A 9,408-nucleotide genomic window follows, 5' to 3' on the forward strand; every position below is an offset into this window, starting at 1 on the left:
ACCACTCCATCGTACACTTCATCATTGCCAGACATATCCGCACTGCTCCCAACTGAATCAGCGCCCCATTCAGCAGCTGGTCTAAGGTTACTCAGCAAGATTGGACTCGTGCCCTCAGCAACTCACAGCCCAAGGATTTCACCAACTTGGATCACGCATTACAGAACTTCAACTACATTGATCACCAGGGCTGGACTGGCTATAGCTGGCACCGGGCGTTTCCCCAGTGGGTAACCAGGGCGGGGACTGGTTTTGGCCCCCTGGGGGCCTTTTCTTACCGGGGTCAGTTTTGCAGCATAGCTGCATTATAGGGCCCCTGTAACAAAAGAAGCTGCAGTGTTTTACACGCACATCCTCCCACCCCGCGGCCAGCCCGACTCAATTGCCAGGGCCGGTTTGCGTACCCAGTCTGGCCCTGTTGATCACCATTACCACAGACAAAGTCGGTTCCACTAAACCAGCCAAAAGATACAGACCCTACAAACAAGCCAGCTGTAACACTTGAGAACTCACCACATCAAAACACAGGTGCAAACAGCCTAAAAGAAGATGGCACACCAACAGTAACAACACCGGCAAAGCCACCTACAAAGTATCCCTCAACGACTACCATTGACAGATCAACGCAGCACAGATTGAGGCCCTGACCCACTGAATCACCACCAGTGCCTGCCTGCCTGTCAGCCACTGAAAAGTCGATCCCCTCAGCAGAGGAACTCTGTGACACCCTCACTGATCACTTCTACAACAAAATAGCAACATCTATAAGAACTTCAATTCCCAATCCTCCAACCTCCTCAGCCTCCAAACAACCACAGCCATTAATCATCCGCTTACTGCATGGAAACAGCTCAGAACACCCAACACAACCACCCTTATGAACTCCATCCACACAGGAGCACCCACCGACCACTTCCCCCGCTGACTCTTCAACCTCACATGAGATGAGATCAGCTGCCAAATCACCACCATTATCGACACCTCTCTAACCATGGACACCTTTCCTGATGTCTGGAAACACAGAGGTCAGATCCCTCCTCAAAAAACTCTCGGCAGACCCCAGGGATCTCCAGAACTACCGTCCCATCTCCCTGCTCCAGTTCCCCGCCACTGTCCTGGAGAAGGCCTTCAACATCCAACTCACGAACACCTGGAGACCAACAGCCTACAAGACCCCTCTCAATAAGGATTCAGAACCAATAACAACACCGGATCTGTCCCACTGATGATGTTCTAGGGAAGCAGATTAGCTTAAAATGGAATGAGTTCAAATAAGTGGATGTGAAATAGGACAGCGTAAACACACCATTACGAAGTCTGACAGCAACATCATCACTGTTTAAAAATGCAAATCAATCCCTTTGATTATGGGAGAGGGTGTGGCGTAATGGCCATAGCTCCCTGCTTCGGAACTGTGGAACTAGGTACGAGTTTGTGTAATATAACTCATGCTCACGCAAAATATATATATGAAGAATTCTGCATGTTTTCCATCCCTGGTGCGGGTAATGGGATGTATGCTTATGTGAATAACTGTTATTAAAGCTAATGCTTGAAAAAAGAGCAAATACGTTTATAGTACGGTGTCTGATTTAGTTTGCTTTTAAACGCCAGCAGTGCTCACTTATTAGAAAGAATTACATTATTATGCTTAGAACTCATTACTTTTCTTAAAAGACAAAGTCGAGGGGTATTAGCAACATGGTGCCTCCAGGGGAGGCGATCAGCATGATCACCGGTATTCCTGCTGTAATAATTCCGCTTCTGGTCCAGGAGGGCACTTATTGGTCTCAGGGAAGGCAGAAAATCTTTATGTTAAACCATCTACACAGGGGTTGAAAGCACAGCAGAGGGTAATTTCACTAAAGGAGGAGGTGCTGAAAAATGGGTTTGGTATAAAAAAATGCAAGCATTTCACCAAAACCATCTCCTTGGGTGGTGCTCGAGTAAAACAAACATGCGAGACACCGGTTGCACTCAAGTAACGATGTAGGGATCGAAATAGGTAAACCGGCCAGGGGTGACTCCTCCATGTGGGTGGAGGAGCGCCCCACTGCTTTCTCGCAGTGCGAGAAGCAGAAACATAAAATGGTATTTTAAATACCATTTTATGTTTCTGCTTCTCGCACTGCGAGAAAGCAGAAGGCAGGGTTTGGTTGGGGGCCTGCTCCAGTCAGGGGAGGAATGGCTTGCCCACTGTTGTAGGTGCTGATTGTTTGTCATACGCACTCTGCATTTTCTCTATTTAGGCTGCATGCTGGGACGGCTGTGGGGTCGGCGTCCCAGTCAATCACAACGCTGCCATTGCAGTGTTGTGATTGGCATAGGGGAGGGAAGGTAGGCTGCCTGTGGCTGCTTCCTGTTGTGGGATAACGCAGACCAACGATGCGGGTTGGGCCGGCAAAGGTAAGTTAATTTAACTTTTTTTTTAAATGCATTAAACCTCCACCCGGCACAGCCCGCTCCCCACGTGCCCCCCTCCCTACCCGTGAGTCATACTGGTCGGGACTTGTTGATGGTCTAGTCGTCAGAAGGACGCTAGACCTCTATTTAAAACGATCATGCTGACGCGCAGCGGGCACGCGCAGCGGGCACGCGCAGCGGGCTCGCCGGACTTCTGCCGGAGATACGCCTGAGTTCAGCCCGTCTGCGCCCGTCCACGCTCGGCCGGCCCCTGGGGCTGGGACTCCTGGCCGGCGACAGGTATTTTCTTCTAGAGAGCTACATCATCTAGATATCGGTGGGCAGACGCTAGATCCAACTATCATGGCTAAGCTAGAGGATATGAATATCCTACGACCTCTTAGGGGGAGGACTAGGACCCACCCGCCTTCTCTGAAGCTAACCAGCTTGAACACAAGGTCGCTTCATAAGCATCATCTTGAAATCTTCACTCTTCTTCAGGATGAGGACATCGATGTTTTAACTCTAACGGAGACATGGTTGGGCGACAATTCACTGCCTGATATTATATCTGCCCTCCCCAATGAATATGATGCGTTATGGCACAATCGTGCTGATAACGCTCGGGGGGGGTAGCAATTCTGTTTAAAAAATATCTAACGGTTGTTAAAATTGCGGCCGAAACTGTAGATCTAGCTGACATACTTGGAGTGAAGATTACCTTGAATAATTCATGCCTTGTGATCCTTACAGTTTACCGTCCTCCTAATTCCACCCCAGCATTTAACGATTTATTCGCCCCTATTATGTCTGATATTTGCACAAGATACCAAAAAGTTGTGGTAACCGGGGACTTTAACGTGCATTGGGATAAAGCCCATAAAGACGCGGCAACTCGACATCTGGAGACTATTATGTCCTCACTTGGTATTAAACAGCTTGTAGATGTCCCCACACATATCAAGGGGCATACCCTTGATCGTATCTGGACCTCAGATCAAAAGGTAAACCTTGTGGACATTCTACCCTGTATTTGGTCGGATCATCATTTGGTGAACTGTGATATTCCCATTGATGGCTATCTGGCCCAAAAACCTCCATAATTGAAAAAAGTTTGTCAGTGGATAAAAGTTGATTTACAATCTTTGACCAATATTCTTCCGGATCATGTCCAATCATTGATCTGTAGTGGGGATTTAGATCAGGACTATAGGGATATAATGTGGAATTTGAGTCAGGCGATTGACCAGATAGCACCCGAGAAACTACAAAAAGCAAACGGAGTAGGAAAAGGGGCTCCATGGTTCACTTCGCTTCTGAGGGATCACAAAAAGAAGCTTCGCCATCTAGAAAGGAGTTGGAGGAGAACAAAAGACGGCATAGACCGGGAACAGTATAAAATCTCACTCAACTCATATAAAAACCTTTTTCTGGTAGCAAAAGCAGAATATTACGAAACCTGCATAAATCAGGCCGAGAATATTCAGAAAGAAACGTTTAAAATTTTAACAGAGTTAAGTAAAAAAACAGAAACGACTGAAACAATAATAAACTGTAACACCTTTCAATGTTATTTTCTTGAGAAGGTGGAGACTATTCTTTCTGAGATTAAGAATAGTACCTTGAGCGGCCCTTTTCCGTCACAGGAAGCCCAAGTCTCTTCGGAAGCCTCTATTTTGAGGTTCCCAGTGATAGACTCTCTAAGTCTTGAGCAGCTCATGAGTAGAACCAAGTCAGGTTCCCCGGCGGACCCGTGTCCCCCCAGGGTTTTCTGTCTGGCGCGCCCTATCTTAGAAGATCATATTATCTCCCTTTTAACAGCTCAATGGATACTGGCCATTTACCATCGAGTTTCAAGGAGGCACGAGTCAAGCCTTTGATAAAGAAGCCAGGAGCCGACCCGGCTATTTTTAAAAACTATAGGCCGATATCCCAATTGCCTTTTTTGTCCAAAGTTCTGGAACAACATGTGCTGAAGTCCCTTTCCTTATTCTTGGAGTCACACCATCTACTCCAGGAGCGTCAGGCAGGGTTTCGTGCACATCACAGCACCGAGTTGGTGATGCTCTCGGTGCTGGATGAGCTTAGAGGTATGGCTGACAGTAAGAAACCGAGCGCCCTGATACTTTTAGATCTATCGGCGGCGTTCGATACTGTCAGCCATTCCCTGCTTCTGGACACACTGGCCACTTTCGGGATAAGGGGCGTGGTCCATCAATGGCTTCAATCTTTTTTGACGGGCAGGACGCAGAGGATTCAATTGGGGGATTGCATCTCCGATGTAGGTACCTTGGAGTGCGGAGTCCCTCAGGGCTCTGCATTATCCCCACTATTGTTTAATCTCTATTTGCAACAGCTGATTGACTCTCTAGTGAACATGGGTTGTGGTGTGTTACGCCGATGACACCCAGTTGCTACTGAGTATTGATAACACGGCTTTGGCGCAGACCAATGCCCAGAACATCCTTAGATATACGGTTGGTTGGATGACTGCAAACCTACTGAAAATAAACCCGGAAAAAACTGAGGTTTTGGTGGTTTCGACCGTTGCTTCACCTTGGAGTGACATGTATTGACCCCAGGAACTAGGTCCCACCCCGATACCGTGTGACAAAGTAAAAAGTCTTGGCATCAAGATTGACCATGAATTGTCAATGGCCAGTCAGATCTCTTCCGTCGTAGGGACGTGTACTGGCTTGATCAGACAGCTGCGTAAGTTAGTTCCCCTTCTTTCTTTGTCCATGCTCCGTATGGTTGTCTCTGCTACAATCATTTCGAGGTTGGATTATGGGAACGCTCTCTATTTAGGTCTGCCTAAAACTCTGACCAATAGGTTGCAGGTTGTCCTGAATGATGCTGCGCGATTAATTTTCAGGCTACCTAGAAGAACGCATGCCTCTCCTTTATTGCTTAAGCTACATTGACTCCCTATTGAGCAGAGGGTGGAGTTCAAGAGCCTATGCACGGCCCACAAGGCAATCTATGGGCAAGCCCCCGCCTATATTTAAGAACGTTTGGAGGTCTACAACCCCAAACGAATACTTAGGTCTTCTGATACCCAGTTGTTGGTCTGCCCTCGATATAAGCTAGCAACTAAGGGAGGGAGATCCTTTTCAGTTTTGGTTCCACAGATATGGAACAAACTACCAGAACCGCTTCGGAGATAAGTAAATCTCCTGCGTTTTAGGAAGCTGTTAAAAACGCTTCTATTTAGGGAGGCGTTTGGCCCATTTAGATAGTTGCATTGTAGGCCTCTCTTATGCTTCTCTTACGCTTTGAATCATTGCTGTCTGTCATCGGTCTTGAGCGCCTAGAGACCTGCAGGTGATTTGGCGCTATATAAACCGAAGTTAACAATAACAATAACAATAACTGGTAAACCACAATTTAACATTTTCAGATCAAGGCGGTATCAACTGAAGGGGCAACCGAAAAAATGTAAAGTGCTGGTAGACCAATGGAAGTCCAAGACTGCGATAGCTGTGCCCCGTTTTCACAACATCCTATAATTTCAAAGCATGTACAATTATCTCATGTGGCTGCTGTAATAATCTGGGCCACGTCAAGCTCTTATGGTTGCAGGATTTTGTTTTGCAATGTGGTTATTAAGGATTGTTTTAGTAATATACTACAATTTTTCCTTTTTAAAGTTATCCATCTTTTAAACCAACTTGACATTTTACCACATGCTTACACTGTGAATGTTTATTTTAATTTAGAAGCAGAGCCACTGATGAAACATGCCACAAGCTGTGAGAGAGGGTTCAACGTCCTTTTAACTAAGAGTGAACTCATATTGCCATGAACAGTAGAAATGTATTACACATGGTATAAGATAGTCTTCATTCAGTAAAAGATAAGGTGACGCAAAATATGCATAAAGATTCAGTATTTAAGTGCTTACAAGTGCTTTAAAATGTTATATTTGTAGTAAGAAGCAATCGGACTGCACCTAGTTATAGGCCTCCATTTAAAGGATGACATCCAGAACTGATAACAACCTTATAGTTCCTCTAAAAGAGAATACCTATTTGTTAGTTATAATGAGTTATAATGAGCAGCTCCGCTATTAACTGGCTGAACAGCTATTTCTTTCTTCCACTTCTGAGTGTCCAGGTCAGTAAGAGTTTGGTTTCAGTTTTACTTAACACCCCTGTGTTTATTGGCTTACACTTGTAAACCTACAAGCCGGTTGAACTCGAAAGCATGCGTCAAGAGTTTGTGTGTTCAATTGAAATGTGTGTGTAGCGTGTTGGTTGCGAAGTGTGTGCTTGAGTGTCCTTGGATGAGAACGCCTAGAAGAGTCAGCTCAGAGCCGCGGTGATGTGCTAAGCTAGATACATAAATAAAGGCATCTAGGCAAAATATGAAAAGTACAGTCAACACTAACTTGCAGTGAGATTGTGATCTTTCACTTACTGAAACACACTTTTTATGACTGAAAGTGAGGAGTATTGGGGAAACCTTTGTTTTATAAAACCTAGCACCCATACAACCCCAACTCAAACCTAAGATGTGCACAGTTGGCCACAGTGGCCACCACTTGACAATTTGAACCGCGAGAACCCTATTACTGGAGTTTCGTGCACCAAATAACTTCTGTTGACCCCATAAAACCAGGTTATATATGTATGTGAGCTGCATCTCTTTTATTCAAAAAAAGAAGAATGGCAGAGGCAGACGTTTCACCTATGCAACATTATCGGCTTTGTCAATGTGTGCTTTTTTTCATGTGGAACAGCAGTGAGCTGCTGTGCAACATGGCTTAAAGTAAAAAAAAAAAAAAAAGAACGGTGACACATCCAATGCTGGCCATGTGATATTGTTTTTTGTTTACTTTAAGCCATGTTTCTCAGCAGATCAACTGCTGTTAAATATGTAAGATAAAACATTGACAAAGCCAATAGATTTTGAGTAAGCTAAACCTATTGGCTTTGCCAGTGATTGTTAACGTATTCCTTTTACTTGATGTGAGTTCTTTACGACCGTGGTTTCGGTTCATCTCTTTTCTCATCCTAGGGCCACCCACACCCTGAGTAAATGTTAATATATTGGGTGAGCTATGTGTGTACATAGTTGCCAGGTAGAAGCAGTGCACAAGATGCACCTTTAAATTGAGAGAATGTTGAATTCTGGGACTCATAGTTTTATTTTTATTGTGTAAGTGAGGACTGAAAAAAAAAATTCTAAATAAAAAAACAACAGGACTTGTTAGAAATTGTACATTACCTCCTCACCAATTCCAGTCCAGCACACTCCCAAACTGGTGGCAGGCCAAACACTGGAAGCTGCATCATACAGCCCAAAAAATCCAAGCATAGAGACATAGATGCACACAAAGCCAGCAAAAACCAGGCTACAAACCCAGCACTGGCTTAGGAAGATCACAAAAGCAGAAACACCGTCTACACCAGAAACAAACAGCAAACGCAACATTACCTAACAGTGGCCTATGAGGTAAGCAGGAATTCCAGAGCGACTGCCTCTACAGCTGGCCTTTACTCAGAGAGCACCATGGGTGAAATATTTGTCCCCTACCAGCGGTCGAGGAGCATTGAAAAAAAGTATGGGAACTAAGATGGTGTGTGCAATGGGGGCAAGGTCAAAGGCGGTGGCTTCAAAAACTAAATATTCTGTTTTTTTAGTCTTTCACCTTCAGGTAACTACATATAAAATATTGCACAGCTTAAATGGAAAATATGTGCAGGTTAAGTTAAGCGACTCCAAGACTAGAAATAGATATTAACGAAGGGCAATGGGTAGACCACTTTTCTAAAATGTATGCCAAGAAAAAGGAAGTTAGTTACCGAATTGACTGTCCTGCATCTTCTACTCCCTCAAATGAGCCCTTCCGAATTACTATAGAATTCTCCTTAGATGAAGTTCAACTTGCCTTGAAAGCTAGCAAGGGGGGAAAGGCACCGGGACCAGACGGGGTACCTGTAGACATATTCAAACGAAATCTGGAGCTTTGGGGCCCCTTAATAAAAACAAGTCCTTGCAGCAGCCTGCAAAGTAGACCTCATAGGATCGTGTTCCGAGTCATTAATGGTCCCAATTTTCAAGAAAGGCGATAGACAAAATCCTACATGCTATCGGCCAATTTCCTTACTAGATTTGGTGGGAAAGGTGCTGTGCAGCATTATTGTAAACCGTCTCCAGGAATGGGCTGAAGATAATAATGTATTAACTGACCTACAATTTGGATTTAGGGAAGGCTTAGGAACAATAGAACAGGGCCTCAATCTAACAATTTTGATGAAAAATACACTAAAGTAATAAAAGGGAAATTGTACCTAGCATTTGTAGCTCTCTCCACCGCGTTCGATTGTGTATCTCACAAGAAATTATGGAAGATCCTCGAAGCGATGGGAGTCGAACTACCCCTAATTCAAGTTGTGAGAGAATTATATTCTCATGCCAGAGCCAGGGTACAGTTTGGACCAAACAGAGAACATACAGCTCCATTTGCAGTAGAGAGGGGGGTTAGACAGGGCTGTGTCCTGCACCCTTCTTGTTTACCCTGTATACAAATGGCCGTGAGCAGGTGATGCTCGAGGGGTGTCAGGACCTACCATGAGTACAAAATCGACCTATACCTACCCTACTCTAAGCCGATGATGCGGTGATAATGGCCCAAACACCGCTAGAGCTACAGCAGGCTTTACACAAATATAATGACTATATTGAAAGTCTTGATTTAAGGATAAATGTTACAAAAACTTATATAATGAGCTGTGGGAAGGTTAGTAGGAAGGAGAAACAATTTTCATTGGAAATAATAAACGGGAAAACACAAAAATGTACCCATATTTAGGTATCCTCATGGACAATAAGGGTACTTGGCAACAGGCCTTAAGGGCAAAAAAACTGCTATTTTTGAGAACTTCAACAGCACTTGTAAATTTTGCACAGAAATTAGGTAAAAGGCCACCATTGGAACTGATCAAGGTCTACCAAGCCAAGTGCGTCAGTGCAGTATTATATGGGGCAGGGATCTGGGGA

Source organism: Lissotriton helveticus, chromosome 5_1 (genome assembly GCF_964261635.1).
Source record: "Lissotriton helveticus chromosome 5_1, aLisHel1.1, whole genome shotgun sequence".
Lineage (NCBI taxonomy): Eukaryota > Metazoa > Chordata > Amphibia > Caudata > Salamandridae > Lissotriton > Lissotriton helveticus.